Source organism: Bos grunniens, chromosome 10, assembly GCF_055505025.1.
Source record: "Bos grunniens cultivar Pamir isolate PY7600 chromosome 10, Bosgru_T2T1.0, whole genome shotgun sequence".
Lineage (NCBI taxonomy): Eukaryota > Metazoa > Chordata > Mammalia > Artiodactyla > Bovidae > Bos > Bos grunniens.
Window position 1 is genome coordinate 36,097,162 of NC_141174.1, and position 22,906 is coordinate 36,120,067.

General features: G+C 42.8%; 1 pseudogene; it reads right to left on the reverse strand.

Annotated features, from left to right (window-relative positions):
* Positions 1 to 538: 538 nt before the first annotated feature.
* Positions 539 to 19,508, reverse strand: LOC147364322 (palmitoyl-protein thioesterase 1 pseudogene; annotated as a pseudogene).
* Between the last annotated feature and the right edge of the window lie 3,398 nt (positions 19,509 to 22,906).

A 22,906-nucleotide genomic window follows, 5' to 3' on the forward strand; every position in this document is an offset into this window, starting at 1 on the left:
GTTAATGGAAAAAATTCCAATTCCCTAGAGGACTGTAAAAAAACACCTGAAACTGTTCTTTGCTCAAAAAGATAAAAAGTTTTGGGAAGATGGAATTATGAAGTTGCTTGAAAAATGGCAGAAGGTAGTAGAATAAAATCGTGAGTATATAGTTCAATAAAGTTCTTGGTGAAAATGAAAAATGTGTCTTCTATTTTTACTTATAAACTGAAGGAAACTTTTGGCCAACCCACAAACACTGTAAAAGAATGTTAAAATCAAGATGAAACCCCAAACCCTGAGAACTGATAATTTACATTTCCTGTATTTTAGCTTTTTTTGAGGACGGAAGAGAAATCTTCCAGATTTCGACAAACCATATGCTGATAGGATGAGACAAAGGATAAGATTCGTATCTTGGATCTTTCCAGACAGGCATGTTAGATGGTAACTAGAGAGGATTAATTGCTAGCTGGATCTGAGCTCAGGCTTGGGCATGGAGGGAACTGGTTTGGAAGTGTGAGGGGTTCCCTGAACTCTGGTGCAGACTATGAGGGTTTCACTCAAGGAAGGGTATGATGTGGGCATAAAACCATTCTTCAGACAGTTGGCGATGGTCTCCTTCTAGAGCCAGGTATCTTCCATTGCCTTTAGCCCCAGGCAGTCCTCTGTGTATAGGGTGCTGTCCTGTGAGGGAATGGTTTTCTTGGCTTGGCCACTTCTGTAAAATCCAAACTCCTCAGAATCCATGGGGTCCACAGTGGAATTATTGAGGAATTTCACCGTCACAAACTTCTTCAGGGCCATCAGGTTCTTCTTGGAGGACTCAGTGACGCCTCTCCCTGATTAATATCTGCCCAGAAGATGCTCTGGTTGTGGTACCTGGCCTCCTTTTCGGGCTTGTGCCAGTATCTGCTTGCACCAGGCGTCCTGGCACAGCTTTGTCTGTAAGCCCAACATCCAGTGTTTTTCTGATCAAGTCATAGATGTGAGCGCTTTCTCCCAGGCACCGAGGAAGTCTAAAAACACCTTGATGTTGTCCCCCAGCTGAGATGAGATTGCTCATGGGAGGTGATGGGCATCTCTGAGACACTGCCCATAGAAATTGGCCTCCCTGGGAGGATCCAATAGCATTGTAGCCCTACTGAAACCTAGGATCTTTAGCAAGAATCTTGCAAATTGTTGTTACTTGGAAGCCAAGATTCAAAAAGAAGCCGTTCACCACATCCTCTATCAGCGTCTTACCAATCCCTAAAGATAAGACATAAATTTCAGGTATTTTCTTCTCAACCATTTTTTAAAATATCACCCATGCCTAAGGGATTACAACAGCTATCTCCCATCCCATGCCAGAAATAATGATCATAATGCATCTTACATTCTGATAGTTACAGAGACTGCTTACCACTTTAGACCCATCAGTGGCAGTGGTGCCAGTGGGTCACAATGCCCTAGCACTAGGGGCATGCGGGACCCTGGAAGGAAAATGAGAGCCATGAGCCACCATCTTGATTCAATCACATGACAGCACTCTCAACAGTTTTGTTAAGAACATTTATTTCATTTTATCACTGAGCAAGTTGAGGCTTCAGTTCAGTTCAGTCACTCAGTCGTGTTCAACTCTTTGCGACCCCATGAACCGTAGCATGCCAGGCCTCCCTGTCCATCACCAACTCCTGGAGTTCACTCAAACTCATGTCCATTGAGTCAGTGATGCCATCTAGCCAACTCATCCTCTGTCGTCCCCTTCTCCTCCTGCCCCCAAACCCTCCCAGCATCAGGGTCTTTTCCAATAAGTCAACTCTTCACATGAGGCGGCCAAAGTATTGGAGTTTCAGATTTAGCATCATTCCTTCCAAAGAACACCCCTGACTGATCTCCTTTAGAATGGACTGGTTGGATCTCCTTGCAGTCCAAGGGACTCTCAAGAGTCTTCTCCAACACCACAGTTCAAAAGCATCAATTCTTCGGCACTCAGCCTTCTTCACAGTCCAACTTTCACATCCGTACGTGACCACTGGAAAAACCATAGCCTTGACTAGATGGACATTTGTTGGCAAAGTAATGTCTCTGCTTTTGAATATGCTATCTAGGTTGGTCATAACTTTCCTTCCAAGGAGTAAGCGTCTTTTAATTTCATGGCTGTAGTCACCATCTGCAGTGATTTTGGAGCCCAAAAAAATAAAATCTGACACTGTTTCCACTGTTTCCCCATTTATTTCCCATGAAGTGACGGGACCAGATGCCATGATCTTTGTTTTCTGAATGTTGCGCTTTAAGCCACCTTTTTCACTCTCCTCTTTCACTTTCATCAAGAGGCTTTTGAGTTCCTCTTCACTTTCTGCCATCAGGGTGGTGTCATCTGCATATCTGAGGTTATTGATATTTCTCCCAGCAATCTTGATTCCACCTTGTGCTTCTTCCAGCCCAGCGTTTCTCATGATGTACTCTGCATATAAGTTAAATAAGCAGGGTGACAGTATACAGCCTTGACGAACTCCTTTTCCTATTTGGAACCAGTCTGTTGTTCCATGTCCACTTCTAACTGTTGCTTCCTGACCTGCATATAGGTTTCTCAAGAGGCAGATCAGGTGGTCTGGTATTCCCATCTCTTTCAAAATTTTCCACAGTTTATTGTGATCCACACAGTCAAAGGCTTTGGCATAGTCGATAAAGCAGTAATAGATGTTTTTCTGGAACTCTCTTGCTTTTTCCATATCCAGCAGATGTTGGCAATTTGATCTCTGGTTCCTCTGCCTTTTCTAAAACCAGCTTGAACATCTAGAAGTTCATGGTTCACATATTGCTCAAGCCTGGCTTGGAGAATTTTGAGCATTCCTTTACTAGCTTGTGAGATGAGTGCAATTGTGCGGTAGTTTGAACGTTCGTTGGCATTGCCTTTCTTTGGGATTGGAATGAAAACTGGCCTTTTCCAGTCCTGTGGCCACTGCTGAGTTTTCCAAATGTGCTGGCATATTGAGGGCAGCACTTTCACAGCATCATCTTTCAGGATTTGAAAGAGCTCAACTGGAATTCCATCACCTCCACTAGCTTTGTTTGTAGTCATGCTTTCTAAGGCCCACCTGACTTCACATTCCAGGATGTCTGGCCCTAGGTCAGTGATCACACCATCGTGATTATCTGGGTCGTGAAGATCTTTTTTGTACAGTTCTTCTGTGTATTCTTGCCACCTCTTCTTAATATCTTCTGCTTCTGTTAGGTCCATACCATTTCTGTCCTTTATTGAGCCCATCTTTGCATGAAATGTTCCCTTGGTATCTCTCATTTTCTTGAAGAGATCTCTAGTCTTTCCCATTCTGTTGTTTTCCTCTATTTCTTTGCATTGATCGCTAAAGAAGGCTTTCTTATCTCTCCTTGCTATTCTTTGGAACTCTGCATTCAGATGCTTATATCTTTCCTTTTCTCCTTTGCTTTTCGCTTCTCTTCTTTTCACAGCTCTTTGTAAGGCCTCCCCAGACAGCCATTTTGCTTTTTTGCATTTCTTTTCTATGGGAATGGTCTTGATCCCTGTCTCCTGTACAAAGTCATGAACCTCCGTCCATAGTTCATCAGGCACTCTATCTATCAGATCTAGTCCTTTAAATCTATTTCTCACTTCCACTGTATAATCATAAGGGATTTGATGTAGGTCAAACCTGAATGGTCTAGTGGTTTTCCCTACTTTCTTCAATTTAAGTCTGAATTTGGCAATAAGGAGTTCATGGTCTGAGCCACAGTCAGCTCCTGGTCTTGTTTTTGCTGACTGTATAGAGCTTCTCCATCTTTGGCTGCAAAGAATATAATCAATCTGATTTCAATGTTGACCGTCTGGTGATGTCCATGTGTAGAGTCTTCTCTTGTGTTGTTGGAAGAGGATGTTTGCTATGACCAGTGCATTTTCTTGGCAAAACTCTATTAGCCTTTGCCCTGCTTCATTCCATATTCCAAGGCCACATTTGCCTGTTACTCCAGGTGTTTCTTGACTTCCTACTATTGCATTCCAGTCCCCTATAATGAAAAGGACATCTTTTTGGGGTGTTAATTCTAAAAGATCTTGTAGGTCTTCCTAGAACCGTTCAACTTCAGCTTCTTCAGTGTTACTGGTTGGGGCATAGGCTTGGATCACTGTGATATTGAATGATTTTCCTTGGAAACGAACAGAGATCATTCTGTCGTTTTTGAGATTGCATCCAAGTACTGCATTTCAGACTCTTTGTTGACCATGATGGCTACTCCATTTCTTCTAAGGGATTTCTGCCCACAGTAGTAGATATAATGGTCATCTGAGTTAAATTCACCTATTCCAGTCCACTTTGGTCCACTGATTCCTAGAATGTCGATGTTCATTCTTTCCATCTCCTGTTTGACCACTTCCAATTTGCCTTGATTCATGGACCTAACATTCCAGGTTCCTATGCAATATTGTTCTTTACAGCATCGGACCTTACTTCTATCACCAGTCACATCCACAACTGTGTATTGTTTTTGCTTTGGCTCCATCCTTTCATTCTTTCTGGACTTATTTCTCCACTGATCTCCAGTAGCATATTGGGCACCTACCGATATGGGTAGTTCCTCTTTCAGTATCCTATCATTTTGCCTTTTCATACTGTTCATGGGGTTCTCAAGGCAAGAATACTGAAGTAGTTTGCCATTCCCCTCTCCAGTGGACCACATTCTGTCAGACCTCTCCACCATGACCCACCTGTCTTGGGTGGTCCCACACGACATGGCTTAGTTTCATTGAGTTAGACAAGGCTGTGGTCCATGTGATCAGATTGACTAGTTTTCTGTGAGTATGGTTTCAGTGTGTCTGCCCTCTGATGCCCTCTCGCAACACCTACTCTCTTACTTGGGTTTCTTTTACCTTGGACGTAGGGTATCTCTTCACGGCTGCTCCAGCAAAGCACAGCCACTGCTCCTTACCTTGGATGAGGGGTATCTCCTCACGGCCACCCCTCCTAACCTTGAAGTTGGGGTTTAGGGAGAATTAAATGACTTGCCTTCTGGCCACTGGGTTAAAGAGAGGAGGTTCCTGTCTTGGCTCTCCATCTGTTGGTCATCTTGTTAACCAATGGTCCTAAACCACGAGATCGTCTCTAGCTCACTGTTGTAAATGAACAGTCTTTTCCAGTTGACCTCTGAACCTCTGAGTGCCCACTCTTTTGAATTGGAATCAGATTTTATTTTAATTTTAGATTTTAAGATCAGGCCCAGCCACGTTTGATTATTGTGCAGTATTTGCTAAAACAGAGTTTTCCACCCACAGTTTGTGTCAGCCTCAATATAGAGAATCAGATTTTTGAAGGTGTCCACAATCGACTTTGCCCTTTGAACTCAAAAGTGCTGCTGGGAGTAACTTTAAAGTGCAGCGGTGGGGTTGGGGGTGTGTGTGTGAATTGGCTACCTGTAGTTCTAGCTGGTCACACAGTCTTAAATGCTCACACTTTAAAAATACTGCATATATATTTTAAACTGGTAATGTGTTGTACTTAGCACAAAATTCAAACGGCAGAAAAGAATATTAAGGAAAAGCTTAGTCCCACCTTCACCCTTGAGTGAGCCAGGTAACTGCTATCACCAAAGATATTTTATGAAATGCTTTATGATTACTGCACAATGAGAACCCTTTCCTTCTCCAGCCAATCTGTCTGTATGTTCTGCCTGATGGTAGACTGCATGGTTCAACAGTGGTAAGTGGTTTCCGTAACTATTAGAATATAAGATCTGTTATGATGATAAATTTCTAGTGCTTTTTTAAAGTCAATGTTGGGTGCTTTCTCAAAAAATTGTTTAGTGAAAACTTCTCCCCTTCAAATGTGACCATTTTACAGAACTTTGACCATTTTAGCAAAAGAAAAGTGATTCTGGTGAGCTGAGTGTCTAAAGTAGAGGTTCATTTAAAATTTGGTTTTCTTTCACTTTTGGCTTATTTTTTTTGAATAGGCAATACATTCACATAAAATGTGAAATGCACAAAAGGATGTACACTGAAAAGTTTCTCTGTTCCCAGCCACCACTAGAAACTCCCAAAGTCATTGTTTTTGTATCACCTTCTTACATCTGCCTCCAAAAATATTTAAGGCTTATGTAAGCAGTCATATACACACAAAATTATTTCTATATTATATATATTACATATCTGTCTGCTTATTTAAATCAAAGATGCTTGACCATATGTGTTCATCAAAATCACATGGGCAACTTTTAGATAATCCATGCGCCTGTACCCTCAAGGCCTTATTCACTGTTTGTAACTGTCATTTTAAAAAATTGCCCGTGGTTGTTCTGGTGGGCTTCCCTAGATATGAGCCAGCAGCCTGAGATACAATCACTCAGACCCGGGGAACCCACCGGGAAGCTACGGGGCCCATGCCCAGGCGACTTGGGCAGGAAAACAGCTGCGTGGGTCACTCTGTGAGCAATTGGTTCCACCACCCAGGGTTAAGGGCATCTGCAACCACTCAGCTGATAAGTCTAAAGGTAAATTGTCCCTTAAAAGGCACTGTCTCCAGATTAATAAAATCAGTACTGCAATTACCTGTGTATAAATCACTTAGTTCTCTGGCCTGATTTTTTTAAACACACCCTACTTTTCCCCCTCTGATTTTTATAGTTATTCATCATACAAAACATAGAAAATACAGTAAAGCATCAAGAAAAAGAGGTACCCATAATTACATAGCCTAGAGGTAACTACTGGGAACATTTGCTTTATTTTATTTAGTTTTTAAATTGTGTAAGTAATATATGAACACTTCTGGATTTAAGCAAATCTACCCGGACATTATCTGTATGTATTTAGTATGTAACACTAATACATAAAGGGTAAGGAAGGACTTAAAACACACACATTGTTACATCCAACAAAAATCTACAATGATTACTTAATATCCAACCTATTCTGCACTGACTTTTCCCCAGATGGTCTCAAATTTCTTTTTAGAGTTCATTAGCAACACTTTGACAGACACTCTGCCAGTTTTTGCTCCCTGCTTCTCCCCAGGTGACCGTCTACAATACTTGAATACTGTAAAGTACACACAGCCTTTCCCTCTCTTGTGCTGTGTGCTGTGCTACGTTGCTTCAGTTATGTCTGACTCCTTGCGCCCCTATGGACTGTAGGCCACCAGGTTCCTCTGTCCATGGGATTCTCCAGGCAAGAATACTGGAGTGGAGTTGCCATGCCCTCCTCCAGGGGATCTTCCTGACACAGGGATCAAACCTGCATCTCATCGTTGGCAGGTGGGTTCTTTACCACTAGCACCGCCCGGGAAGCCCTTCCCTCTCCTAACTGTATTTTATACTGGTGTGTCTTACCTTGTAGCTTTGTTTAAATGGTTCCAAGACATTCCAGGGTAGAAATGTTATAACGTAGCAATCAATTTCATAAAGATGGACTTTTAGGTTATCTCCAGTTTTTTATTATTATAAATAATACTACAGCATGTATCTCTATTTCTTGAGAATAAGGCTCAAGATACGAATTTACCGGGACAAAGAAGTCCTCATGTTATAGCCATGAGTTTCGGGAAACAAACTCACTCAGAAGGACAATGCAGATAGTGGAGTGCAGTTTATTACACCGGCGGGCCCAAGGCAGCGTCTCCTCTTAGCCAAGGACCCCGACCAGCATTTGTGAAAATCTTTTATACCCCATGTGTACGTGACTGAACCCACCACCCCAAATTCCTTGAGACTTACATAAACCGAGGAAAATACAATCCCAATAACCCCATCATTCACGTGCTATGTGCTCAGTCAAACAATTAGCCAATAATCAATAACCCCAAGGTTACACTCCGATAGATACAGAAAAATTTATGGCCTGTCTGGAGGAAGGGGTGATTAGTGTGTGTTTTCTCTTAGGCGATGAGTAACCTAGATACGATCTTCAAGGTTCCCCTGTCTGGAGGGGGTCTTATCCTTCTGTTGTTTTCATAGGCACTAAACACAGAGTTCAGAGTCCATTGGAAAGGTGGCTGAGCGTGATCAGCATGAACAGGCCTAAGATGGAGTCTAGGCCCTATGAATTCCTTCTTCACTCACCCTTCTTTCTTTCCCTCCCCCAAGTGATAAGAATGGAGAGCCTAGGAGGAGCCACTCACTGCTGTTTCCCTGCAACGTGGTCATCCTCTGCCTTAGAGCTAAATGTTTAAAAATGTCTTTTATTTATTTATTTGGGTGAGCCAGGTCCCAGTTGCAGCATGTGACATCTTTCAGTTGTGACATGTGGAATCTTAGCTCCCTGACCAGGGACTAAAACCGGACCGCCCATGTTGGGTGCATAGAGTCTCAGCAACTGGACCCCCAGGGAAGTTCCTTATAGCTCAAATTTTTATAGCACACAAAGTAATTTCTTTCTTTATCCAGGGATACTTTGCATCTCATTTGTCTTGGCAGGCTTACATTTTTTAAATGGAGCATTTTATCAAAACAATTGTAGATTTACATACAGTTGTGAGAAACACTATGCAGAGATCCCTTGTATATGTTCCCCCAAGGCTAAATTTAGCAAAACTATCATATAATATCACAACCAAGATGTTGACATTGATACAATTCACAATCTTATTCAGATTTTCCCACTTTTGCTTGTACTTATGCATGTATGTATTAAGTTTTATGCAATTTTATCACATGTGTGGAGTGGTGTATCTACCACTGTATTCGATACTGAATGGTTCCAGTGCCACAGAGAATCTTCATATTGTCTTATTAAAATCATACCCCCTTCCTTCACATTTTAAAAAGACTCTTGATAAATATTCCAAACTACTTCCTGGAAAAGTATTAGCAAAATTGGATATCATTCTAAAAATGTAATATATTAGTGGAGAACAAATTTTTCACTGTCCTACCTTTATTTAACATAAAAGACTTTAACCATCTTTTAATACATTTATTATCAACTTGAGTCTCAAAGAGTATTACCAGTCCTTTCCTAGAGGATATAGGACAGATAGTTCTTTCATTTCTTTGGATATTCAATTCTTCAAAACATTATTGTCAGCACAAATCAAATCACGGAAGCTGCCAAATGCAATAAGCATACAGACTTCTATCTTTAACAAAGCTGATACTAACTTTATAGAAACTCTTCTCATGGTTTTGAGACAATAGTATTTTCCTTAATGGGGTTTTCTGGCTGAGGGCAGAGTGGAAGACTGCAAACATTATTTCTAAAAGGGATTTGATCTAAATCAAAAGATATTTACCTTTCCTAAGTACAATTCAATGAAAAATCATTTTATTTTCTTTGAGTGGAGGTCACCTCTGGGAGGAGGGGCCCTCACAATCTCTCTCCCTGAGAAAAGAGCTTACTCTTTCTGCTCGTTATTGGTCAGGGTAATCCAAGTCATCATTGCAGCAGGCTCCTTTTGTGGTGTCAGAATTCTTACTGATCTACAGTGAATCAGTGGGATCTACCTTTTATTATAAGCTATCATTTCTCCTAAAGGCAGAGCACTGCTGAACTTGCAATTGAGGAGATTATAAACAACAATATAGGGATGGATTTGGACTAGAAGGAATGTAAAAAACAACATAGGTGGGGATAGGTGGAATTAGAAGGAATTCTGCACAAATACATCAATATAGCATGGGGAGTTACTTGGGCCAGGAATGCAATTTAGGATAAATCGTTCCTCAGTTAGCCTGGAAAAATGAAGACATACAATGCATAGAAGATGCAATTTAATTTTAGCCATGTAGTCATGCACATTTCAGATCTAGAAATCATATACAGAATATAAGCAAAGATCTGACTCTTAAAGACTCTCTTTCTCTCTCTCTTATATATATGTATATGTATGTATGTATATATGTATATATATATACACATTAAATGCATATATCCCTTGCCCCAACAATTCTACTTTGGGGAGTTAATCCTCTGCATGTATTTGTATACATATGAAAGTGACATTTGTGTACAAGGGTATTGTTGCAGCATTGTTTATAATAAGAAAGCTCTTATTTATCAGTCAGCTCTGAATCCAAAGTATGTGAAATGATTACATGAAGTTTGGATTGTGGTTTTTAGCGTCTTTCCATCCAGAGGCAGAACAGAATCTGATCCACTGTTCATTTTTATCCCTTGAACTCACATTGAACAAAGTTCTGAGCTTGGGCAAGTCACCTGATTGGTTCTTACTGAGAATCCTTCAAGGAGTTAGTTAGCTTCTCATTCTAAGACTAGCACATGGCCAGGAGTCGTGTGTTCTCAACTGTCTTTTACATTAGAAGTCTGAGCAGGGAGGTTTGGGGGAATTTGCTGTTTGCTGAAGTGTTCTGTAAGCAGAAGAAGTGAGGGATGCGGAACTGTCCTCATGATTCCTTCCTTCTTACTCTTCCCTCAGGACCAGAAGCAAAAGGCCCCAAATCTACCTTATATAAAAGCCACACAAGGTATTACAATTTGGAATGAAAGTTCAGGCCTGAGTTCTTATGATTTTGAACAGTCTTAAGCAACATTTGTGTTTCACAGTCTGTTTTAAAGACATTTAATTGCTCTCATAATTTGTGGTGTACTGAGTTTTGGTAAAAATTAACAGTTAAAAATATATCTTTATCTACATATATAGAGCCAAAAGAATAAGGGTAGGCATACTGTCTGTAATGATTATTTGAAATATCCTTGAAATGTTACAACTAAAGTTTTCAGGAAAAGAAAGATAAAAGTGAAGGATGAAATAAAGGGATCATTGCTTTCATCTAATCAAAGCTGGCCTGAAATTTTGCATCTTTATTTCTCTGTAATTTGTAGGCCTTCTGTGTTCTAGATCAGGACTTGGCAAACTTTTTCTGCAAAGGGCCTGATAGTAAATATTTTAGGTTTGACAGGTTACATGATTTCTGTTGTGGCCACTCTTTATAGAATGAAAGCTGCCCTAGACAACGCATAAGTGAATGAGTGTGGCTGTGTTTCAGTATGAATTTATCTAACGACACTGAAATTTGAATCTCATACAATTTTTATGTGAATATCTAATATTCACATATAATTTAATGCCCTTTGGTTTTCCTTCATTAAAAATGTGGAAATCATTCTTAACTCCAGGATCTTACAAAAGCAGATGGTGGGCAGGATTTGGCCAGCAGGTAATCTTGGGCCAATAACGTCAAAATATGCAATATACAGTGGGCTATGGCGCCATTTTGAGCCCTCACCCTTATTCAGCAACCCATTTTGCTGTCCAGAGGCTCTGTGGGTCAAGGGGTCTCTGGGCTTGAACTCGTGGTAAAATAATAATTTGGGGAATAATTGTCACATTTGTGTTTTGCTAAGTTGTCGTATTCCCACTCCCAAGAGTGGCATCATGCTTGGAAACTCATCTCCTCGTGTGATTATAGTACCAGAACAAAAACTTTAGAACTTTTCTCTTGTGATGGTACTTTTAAAGATTTTGGCACATAATGAGCATTCAGTGAATGCTAGCTCATCACCGTCATTCCCCAACTGCCTATAGTAGAACTTTCAAGCATCACAAAGTTTTAGGGTGGATGCCTCAGAGCTCATTCCTTGCAAGTCATTCATTTTATAGATAAGGAAACTGGAGGAGCTCGACTGACTTGTCCCGAGTCACACAACTGTTAGTGTCAAGGCTGATGACAAACTTTTCTCCTTGAACATCTCAGGGTGAGTATATCTTTTTGGAACTCTTTCAAAGGCTGGAAACTCTTTCAAACTCTTGCAACTGAAGAGTGATATGGTAAAAGGAACATTGTCCAAGATCCCAAGGCAACTTAAAAGCAGCTCAAGTCCATTGCTTAGCTGCCGGGGTCCAGCCCCACTGGATCCAGGGAATTCGAAGCAGGGACAGCGTCGGCGAGGGTCAGGAAACAATTGCTTAATTAAACGTTAATTAAGGATATAAATAGTGGTTAAATAAGGATAGCTCAGTGAGGAAATTTAGTGGAGAAAAGAGGCTGAATAACTTGGTTTACGTGGAAAGCTAATAAAATTCCAAAATAAGGAATTTGCATCACCTGCGTAGGCCGCAGGCGTCCTCCCGTTCTCCCGAAGGAGAGGAGACACTAAGGCCTCCCTGGTCAGATCTTAGAAGCCCAGGCAAAATTAGTAGGCTTGACGAGCCTCCGCTCCCCAGATGGAAATTCAGCCAGAAGGTGAGAGAAAGAATGACATGGAGAGACCAAGTTTCGGTGAACAAAAGGGCGTATTTTATTTTCCAAAGTAGTTTTATACCTTAAGTTGTGCATAGAGGATAATGGGGGAAGGGGTAGAGTCATTCAAGGACAGCAGTTCCTGATCCTAATTGAAGCCAGGCTTTCAAACTTATCACATGCAAAAGTTTAGGTGATTTACATCATCTTCTGGCCAGGAGGCCTGTTACCATTTTAAGATCCTTTCTTCAGAAAACTTATTTTTCTCTAAAGGTGATTATTCTAAAGTCAGGCGCCACCCTCCAAAAGGTAGATAAAGTTGCATTCCTATAGGGCAAAGGTGTGGTGGGCTATAACAAGAAAAGAATTAACTCAAGGGTCCAAGGTTACAAACATTAAAGCTACTGCTTACATTTCTATACACCAATTATATCAATCAATACACAGCCAGGGACACAGTAGGTAAGGGATATGGAGACTTAGCAGCAAACATTGGCCCAACAAGTGAAAAACCCTTCACCAATACAATTTCTAATCAATCTTTTAACTGCTCAAAGGAATCTGTATTTAGACAGTTTAGAACATCTCATGCCTCTCACAGTTGGGAGGCTCTGAACAATCACATGTGGCCGGAAAAACCTATCCAGGCAGGCTAGAGGAATTCCGAAGGAGTTTGTAGGTTGAAACACTGTCACACCCAGGAACTTTATTAACTGGAGCTGTAAGTTAACTCTTTTTTCAGAGAGAGGTAGTGGGGGACAGCCCCCCTTAAAGTCAGAGGTGTAGGTGAGAGCACAAAGCAGAAAGTAGGCAGATTCTGGTTTTGGGGGTAGATGCTTGAGAATTTCCAGGGGGACTCCTGAGGCTCGATCCCGCCTTTGCGTATGCCAAGCCTCCTTCCTCATGACCTTTGCCACGGGCAGAGTTCCTCACGCTGGCTCCCGGCACTTAGCCTTCTCTGAAACTGTCAAGAGCAAAACTACAAAGCTAAGGTAATCAAAATGGCATGGTATTGGCACAAAAAACAACAGAGATCCTGGAAATAAGTCCTCACACCTATGGTCAATCAAGCTTCAACAAAGGAGGCAAGAATATACAATGGGGAAAAGAGTCTCTTCAGTGAGTGGTGTTGAGAAAGCTAGATAGAGGCAAGTAAATCAACAAAGTTAGAACCCACCCTCACATTGTATGCAGAAAACAAACTCAAAATGGTTTAAAGACTTATAAGGTGACTCCATACAACTCCTAGAAGAGAACACAGGCAAAACATTCTTTGACATAAATCATACCAATGTTTTCTTAGGTTGGTCGCTTAAGGCAATAGAGATAAAAGCAAAAGTAAACAAATGGGACCTAATCAAATTTATAAGTTTTTCCACAGCAAAGGAAACCATAAACAAAATGAAAAGACAACCTATGAAATGGGAGAAAATATTTACAAAAGAGGTTTCATTTCTAGGATATTCAAACAGCTCATAGAAGTCAATAACAAAATATAGCCCAACAGAAAAATGGGCTGAAGACTTAAATAGACATTTCTCCAAAGAAGGCCAACAAGCACGTGAGAAGATGTTCATCACTGCTAATATTAGAGAAATACAAATCAAAATGACAGTGAGGTACCACCTCACACCAGTCAGAATGGCCATCTTTAAAAAGTCTACAAATAACAAATGCTGGAGAGGGTGTGGAGAAAAAGGAACTCTCCCACGCTGTTGATGGGAATGTAAACTGGTGGAGCCACTATGGAAAATAGTATGGAGGTTCCTCAAAAGACTAAAACTAGAGTTGCCATATGATCCAGCAATCCCATTCCTGGGTATATATCTGGATGAAACTCTAATTCAATAGGATACATGCACCATTATGTTGATAGCAGCACTGTTTACAATAGTCAGGACATGGAAGCAGCCTAAATATCCATCGACAGATGAGTAAAGAAGATGTGGTATATCTGCACAGTGGAATACTACTCAGCCATAAAAAGAACGAAATAATGCCATTTGCAACGACATGGATGGATCTAGAGATTATCATACCAAGTGAAATAAGTCAAAAAGGAACAACAAATTCCATATGATATCACTTATACATGGAATCTAAAATATGACACAAGTGAACTTGTCTATGGAGCAAAAACAGACTCACAGACGTAAAAACAGACTTGTTGTTGCCAAAGGGGAGGGAAGCTGGGAGATGGATCAATTAGGAGTTTGGAATTAACTAGATGCAAACTATTATATATGTATAATGGATAAACAGCAAGGTCCTACTGTATAGCACAGGGAACTATATTATCCTGTAATAAACCCTGGTGGAAAACAATATATATATATATATTGTTGTGTATGTGGGTGTGCGTGCATCTGCATGCTCAGTCATGTCCAACTCTTTGAGACCCCATGGATTGTAGCCCACCAGGCTCCTCTGTCCATGGAATTCTCCAGGCAAGAATACTGGAGTGGGTTGCCATTTCCTTCTCCAGGGGATCTTCCTGACCCAGAGGTTGAACCTGCGTTTCTTGTGTTTCCTGCATTGGCAGGCAGATTCTTTACCATTGCTCTTCCTGGAAAGCCTATATATGTATGTATGTGTGTGTGTGTATGTGTGTGTGTGTGTATATATATATATGTATAAAAAACTGAGTCACTTTGCTGTAAAGTAGAAACTAACACAACATTGTAAGTCAATTATACTGCAATAAAATTTTTATTGCAGTATAATAAATTAAAAAATAAAACTCTCCAGAGGATAGCATAAATCACATAATAAATCATATGAAAAGTGAAAGTTGCTCAGTCATGTTCGACTCTTTGTGACCCCATGGACTGTATAGTCCATGGAATTCTCCAGGCCAGGATACTGGAGTGGGTAGCCATTCCCTTCTCCAGGGGATCTTCTTAATCCGGGGATCAAACCCAGGTCTCCCGCATTGCTGCTGCTGCTGCTAAGTCACTTCAGTCATGTCTGACTCTGTGTGACCCCACAGACGGCAGCCCACCAGGCTCCCCCATCCCTGGGATTCTCCAGGCAAGAACACTGGAGTGGGTAGCCATTCCCTTCTCCAGGGGATCTTCCCAACCCGGGGATCGAACCCAGGTCTCCTGCATTGCAGGTGGATTCTTTACCAGCTGAGCCACAAGGGAAGCCTGTAAACAATAATAAAATCTCTTGCCTTCATCTACCACATCCACAGTACTTCCAACTGCCCAAGAACACCCCTCCCTATCATTCAAGCTCTCCACAAGTATTACTTGTTTCTCCCTCTTCTCACTCACTCCTCTAGGAGAAAAGATCCTCCTTGTTTGGGAGAGGGAGGCAGAGGGGAAGTCTTTTGCCATTTGCAGGCTTGGTTTTGGCAGGTTGGCAGAGGAGCCAACGCTGTGGACACTTTCATGATAAGACCCTATCACATCCTTAGAAAGGTAGCTGGGGGTGAGAGGGAGTGATGACGGGTGGGGGCATATATGCCCAGAGTGGGAATTTTCCATTAAACACTCAAGGAAAAAACATTGACTTGCAAGTTGTGAGACAATGATGAAAAGATGTTGAGAAAGGAAAACTGTGGGGTACAGAGAAGGTGGTCAAAGAGAGATACGTGTTTCACAGGCTGGGTCCCTCAGCAAATGACAAAAGGCCCAGTACCTCCCCCACCATAGCTTAGGACTGGGCTGCACTTCTGTACACCCTCCCAAGTTCTCTCCCATCAGCTTTTGAGTTGGCGCTGCTAGATGAAGCCTTTCCCTGCCATACATGAGTATGTCTTACTGGGTCTCTCAGTTCTGCTTCTTTCCCAAGTAAACCTGAGATTTGGATCTGGTCATCCTGGCTTTTTGAGTGGTCATCCAGTCTTGTTGAGCTGGAGCACTTAGTGGCCAAGGAGGGATGAATATCCAGGACACCTGTGGCTAATCAGGGTGGGTCCTGCTCTCCAGTGATCCTGTGGGGTGCTGACCATGCTGTGCTGGGTCCACGGAGGTCTATGGAGGGAATATGTGTTGAATTACTGCAGCTCGAATTACTGTTGAATTACTGTCCAGACTTTCTGGAGGATTTGGATGGAGTTGGAATCATACAGTCTATAGTTCTCTGTTTCTGTCTATATGAAAGAACTATGAAGGACTGAATCACATGTACCCTTCCCAGAATATATGAGTTTTCAAATGAAATGAAAGCCAACAAGCAAATGCACACATTCTGCAGATAAATGAGTAAAGAGCTTTTATCTAGTCTTGTAATTAAGGATTAAAATGTTCTACCCTCACACAAAACCTGCATGTCTCATCCGGACTAATTATAAAAGTCATCACCATCATGGCTGAGCCAGGGCTCCTTCCATCCAGGGAGAGAGGCTCACAGATCACCATGTGGCAGATGTGTAAGACTGAGGACTGTCTCCTGGTCAGTCAGTCTGACACCCTACTGAACTGAGGTTGTTAAGTGGCTGGCCTTGTGGAGGGAACAGTCCCCCAGGCGGACGCGGAATGAAGAAAAGATGGGTTCAAGGCACATGTAGCAATCTGAGCAAGGAACATGTCTCATAAGGGCCCACTATGTTCATTTCTTCATCCATTCAACAAACCTTTAATCAAGTTAAATGTTTGTTTATGACCTATGCCCCAGGCATGGGTCTAGACTCCAGGGGTAGAGCAGAAAAGAAAGCAAATTCCCACCTTTTGTGGAGGATGTCTTCCAGTGGGAAGAGAGAATGCAAACAGCTGACTCAGGTACATCATAGGGCTGAGTGAGAAGGGCAGGGAGGGAGAATGATGAGAAGATTGCTGTTTGGGGTAAGTGTCCGGGGAGATCTTTCCAAATCTGTGGCAACCGAACAGAGTGAAGGGAGAGTGACAGGCAAGAGGATCCCGGGGTGGGGGGGAGAGACTTAGAGGGAGCTGGAGTGCCAGGGCCTGTGGTGGGGGTACATTTGCTTTTGGTGTATTTGGGCAGCAGAGGATGAGACAAAGAATGAGATGGTTGGATGGCATCACGGATTCAATGGACATGAACTTGGGCAAACCCCGGGAGATGGTGAAGGACAGGGAAGCCTGGCGTGCTGCAGTCCATGGGGTCACAATGAGTTGGACACAACTGAGTGACTGAACACCACCACCAAGGATGAAGCAGTGTGTCTGTAGTCCAGGGACAGAGAGGTGGGAGGTGGGGTCGGTCTGAGGGCCATTTAGGACTTTCACCAAGTGAGATGGGAGCCCTTAGAGAGGGTTGAGCAGTGAAGTGACCAGATCCAGGGGGCAGGGCTGTTCTGGGGAGAATGGAGGGAAGGGGAAAGCTGGGTGTAGCTGGTGGCTCATTGGCTGCTGGTTTCTGACGGTGGTTTGCACCAGGGTGGTTTTGGCAGGGTGTGAAAAGTGGAAGATTATGGATAATTTTAAGGGGGAGCCCAGAACACCTGTTGACAGGCTGCCTGCGAGATGTGAGAAAAGAGAAGACACCAAGGACGACTTTAAGATTGTTATCCTGAGCTCCTGGGAGAATGGAGTTCCAGCTGAGGCTCTAGAAGGGATACAGCTAAGTGAGGCTGAGCCAAGGGCTGGGGGCATGGAAGCAAGAAAAACGAGTGCAATTGTTGATGAATTTCCTTGCTTGCTCTAATGAGGAGGAGGTTGCAACTGGTAGGCAGACTTGACTGGTTTGGTTCTCATAGTATTTATTAAATAACTGAATCAATAACTGAATTCGCTGCTGAGGTTTAAAACTCATGGCATTTTATATAAAAATCTGGATTTCCTGCTCTTTTAGAAAAGTGGCAGTTCTGGCAACCCAGATAACAGCTGATTGGCCTCGAATGACAGCTGGTGCCTCTGGCAGGGCGTGCCCTGTTCAGTGGACAGTCGTGCCCTCTCCTCCCTATTATCTTACCATTGAGGCTACCTGTCCTGTGCCCAGTCTCCTCATCTGAAAGTAGGAATAACAGCAGTACCTACCTCCTGGGGTCGTTAGGAAAATTGACTGAGATAATTCATGTGAAACACTAGCATAGTATCTGTTAAATATTCAAAAAACACTTGCTATTATTACTGTTATTACTATCATTGTTATTATTATTAGCTGTCTGGTCTTACAGGGCTTTGAGTTTTCAGAAAGCTGGAAGGGAATTCTGACAGGAGCTGACGGGTGAGTGAAGCTTCCCTTCATAAATGACACCAGCAAACCCCAAAGCAGGATGGGAGGCAACACAAGCTCCCAGACACAGAGGAAACAGTGTCTGCCCAGGTGCTATCAGCCCCACAGATCAGGGTTCATTACTCTTCTTCCGCAGAGCTCGGCACGGTGGCCTCGATCACCCGGTGACTCATCTAACAGCCCCTTGAGTTTGCCCAGCTTGTGGCATCACAAATTACATTTGCAGCCTGCTTATCAGGCAAGCTAGGAAATTAAACCTAAACGGCTATGGTGTTGCTAAGTAATATGGCTGCGTACACAGACACCCGAGGCTCAGACCGTCACAGCCCCATTAAAGCATCATTTCCCACTGTGGTTAATAAGGTTTGAAACCTTCAAAGGAAACCTGCTGTTCTTTTTTAAGGTCAGAAAATGGGGTAACTTGGTTATAAGCAAGAGATAGAATTTCCCTTCCTAGATGCTAGGGGGGTGTGTGTGTGTGTGTAGTGTTCAAGATACCAGTCTCGTGGCTGATTGAGGCAGAGGGTGGGGGGATATCAGAGACAGCCATCTTGTCCTCAGGACCCCTCTGCTCTGGACCATGAGTGTGCTGTGGGCTAAGTCGCTTCAGCCATGCCCGATTCTTTGAGACCCTCTGTCCATCAGATTCTCCAGGCAAGAAAACTAGAATGGATTGCCGTGCCCTTCTCCAGGGGATCTTCCTGACCCAGGGGTTGAACCCGTGTCTCTTCTGTTTCCTGAACTGGTAGGTGAGTTCTTTACCACTAGTACCACCTGAGCCAAGGGGGCCTGGTCAAATCCACCTCTGTGTCTGGCACCTGGACCCCCGGAAGTGTTTTCAGAGTGGCTGTTGGCTTCCCTCTGCCTGGGAATACTTCTCAGTGGATAATGGGAACATTCCGGGTGATTTCTCCCTCAGGGCAGTTTCTTCTTTAGGGGGCTTTTCTCTTTCTGCAACGGGGCCCTCGAGCCCAGAGTGGAATCCTGGCCCTTGGGGGACCTGGGCAGCTGAGCCGGACCAGGCCTTCCTTTCTCCACTACTCTCCAGTTAAACATCTGTGTCCGATTCCGGGTTTGTCTTCTTGTGGACTCACCAGGTTTAGAGCTTGAGGGCACAGCTTCAGAGCGAGGCCAAAGCTCCATGGCTGCCTTAGTTTACCAGGTAGGGACTTAGGGTGAGTATCTTCACCCCCGTGCAGCTCTTCTGAGACCCCATAGTTTCCTGCGGGCAGGAAAGCTGTCCAACACATCTGGGCCATGTGGTCAGGGGGCTGGGGCACCTGGAACCCTTGGACCCTCCCCAGCTCCGATTTCTGGGAGGACTCCTTTCATCTGCTCTGATCTAGACTCATGGGACGGGGTCAGTCAGTCAGTTTAGTCGCTCTGTCGTGTCCGACTCTTTGCGACCCCATGGACTGCAGCACGCCAGGCTTCCCTATCTATCACCAACTCCTGGAGCTTGCTCAAACTCACGTCCATTGAGTCAGTGAAGCCACCCAACCATCTCATCCTCTGTCGTCCCCTTCTCCTCCCGCCTTCAATCTTTCCCAGCATCAGGGTCTTTTCCAATGAGTCAGTTCTTTGCATCAGATGGTCAAAGTATTGGAGCTTCAGCTTCAGCATCAGTCTTTCCAATGAACATTTCACAATTCCTCTTGAACTCCACAATGCCTCTTGAAGATTCATTCAGATAGCCTGGGCCTCACAGGACTTCTGGTTGCTGAGAAGCGGGTGGGGTTCATAGGCCCCCTGGAAAGAGATGCCTGCCTCTCAGAGGATGCAGCCAGATCTGAGGTCCATCCTGCCCTCACTGTTGATAATCTGCCCTAGCCTGTCCTGTCTTTACCAAACAGAGGCAAGCAGAATGCCAAATTCCTTCTGGCATTTGTTGTGTGATATGAGACTTGGCTGTGCCCAGAGGGGACAAAGACTTTCAGAGTTGGAATCAATCAAACTTTCCATAAGGATGCATTCTTTCCACCTTTGGGGCCAGCTGCAGGCTTGGCTGCAGCCCTGGGCCATCTCCCTGGGGAAGAGCTGTGTTCCTCTAGAACCAGATGGCCCTTGGGGACTACCTGGGCTGGTCATTGGTCTGATGATGTTTCTGACACTCCCATCCCACCCTCACATACCACACCAAGAAGCACTTCACCAAACGGGTCTGATTTCAGGTCAGCCTTTTATCAAATAGTTGAGTTTAGATATTGACTTTCAATTGTTAACCACCAGTACATCCCATTTTGTAGTGCTTTGCAAACCTGGTGTGGCTGTGAACTGTGATTTGTTTCATAGGAATGTACCGTGGTGCTTGTGTTTCATTGGTTAGTTCTCATGTAACTATTTTGCCAATTGTTTTCACTACTAAATGGCTACTTAATAAGTTAAATCAAGAGGTACCTGATGTCTATCTCCTTTTTCACTGTTCCTAGGGAAGAAAATTCTGATCGTATTTAAACAGCACCCATTTTATTTCTCTGGAGAGTGAACATTTGCTGTGTTGAATAAGTGCTTTATGCTTTATGTTGTTCCTGATGCTGGAAAGACTTCCAAAGTGTGATTTAGCTCCAAGCTAAGTGTCTCTATGGCTCTGCTGACCTTCTGGATATCGGTGACTTGTTAAGCACATACATCTGCCTGTCTATGTACTTGCCCATTTCTGAGATCTTCAACTGCAACTGAATTTCCTGGACTGGTATAAGGACAAGGGGAAGGGACTGGAGACCACTGCCCCATCTGGCAGGGTCCCTGGATAGGACAAGAACAGCTTCTGGTCATCTCAGTTTTCCCAGGGCCTTCAAGTCACTACTCTCACCTGTGGATAGCAGCATGCTGGTGGAGCAGCCTTGCATTCTCGAGACAGTCCCACCTCATCTAGAACTGTTTCTATTACTATCTCTGTTGGAATATCCTGGCCAGGTCTAGGGTACCCACCCTTCTCCCTTTCCTTCAAAGAGAAGACAGCAAGAGTCTTAAATATGGTGATGTACCTAACATCACCTTCATCATAACAGTGAAAACCTTTTACAAAATTCAGATTATAAATTATTGCATATTCATGGTGGAAAATACTGAAAAAATAGAGAAGTACTACAAAAATGTAAAAATTACCGATGCATATGTGCTTCATCATGTCCTAGAGTCAGAGGACTCCATAGGATTCTCCAAGCAAGAATATTGGAAAGGGTTGCCATGCCCTCCTCTAGGGGATCTTCCTGACCCAGGGATTGAACCTATGTCTCATAGGTCTCCTGCAATGGCAGGCAGGTTCTTTACCACTAACACCACCTGGGAAGCCCCATAACCCAATGTTAACCCATTAGGTAACCAATAATAACTTTTTCAAACATCTAGCTCAGAATCAGAATATATATATATATATGTGTATATATATATATATACACACACACATACATATATATACTCACACGTAGGTATATATGTATATATATATATAGTTGTTATTTTTGTTCAGTTGCTCAGTCATGTCCAACTCTTTGTGACCCCATGGACTATAGCATACTAGGCTTCCCTGTCCTTCACCATCTCCCAGAGCTTGCTCAAACTCATGTTCATAGAGTCTGTGATGCCATCCAACCATCTCATCCTCTGTCGTCCCCTTCTCCTCCTGCCTTCAATCTTTTCCAGCATCAGGTCTTTGCATCAGGTGGCCAAAGTAATGGAGCTTTAGCTTCAGCATTAGTCCTTCCAATGAATATTCAGGATTGATTTCCTTTAGGATTGACTCATTTGCTCTCATTTATATACATACATATATATATATATATATATAATTTTAAACAATGGGATCATACTGTCTTGTACCTGCTTTTCCCATTAAACATTGTAATATAAACATTTTCAGATGTCATCAAATTACTTTACATCATCATCATTCATTCATGATATGAACACATTCTGATTTATTTAACCAGTTTCCCATTACGTGAACTTTAGGTTGATTCCTATATATATGTATTTGCCATTACAATCATTGCTGTAATGAACATCCTTGAGGTTTCCTCTTTATGTAAGGTTTAGCACATTTTATAAGACTTTGATTGATATTCCTAAATTATGTTCCTGAAAGTACATATTCCCAACCAGCTGTGTATAGATGCTTTTTACTGCCATTTAAAATGTACTTGTCAATTTTATAGGTGAAAAATGAGCATCTCCTTGTTAATTTTAATATCTTGGATTCCGCGAGGTTAAACATTCTCCTTGTGGTTAATTGGCTGGCAGAGAAATCTTGTGCTCCCTTGCTCCCAGAAGATGGAATTTAAGTGTCATTAGTTATCACTTAGCAAGATGAAATTGGGGCGTGCTGCCAGGGAGCTGAGGGCACTTAAAGTAGTTGCTATTAGCCTTCAGAGCCTAAAACCAATCTTCCTAAGTGTCTGTTTTCAATCATCCCTGAGTGGGCCTCCTAATCTGAGGGCAGAACTGGATGGAGCATGATGTGGGAAGCAAGGGGCTTGGGGTGGTCTTGGGATGCAGGCAGGGTGCCTGGCTAACCAATAGATTGGTTTTCTACACCCCCAGTCTTTCCCCTTCTTATTCTCCTCATTCAGGGAGAAAATCATATGTCAAAAACCTTTCATTGTGTTTTGAGGTGTCTGTTCCTTTAATGATGGGGTAACTAGAGCGTTTGCAGTCA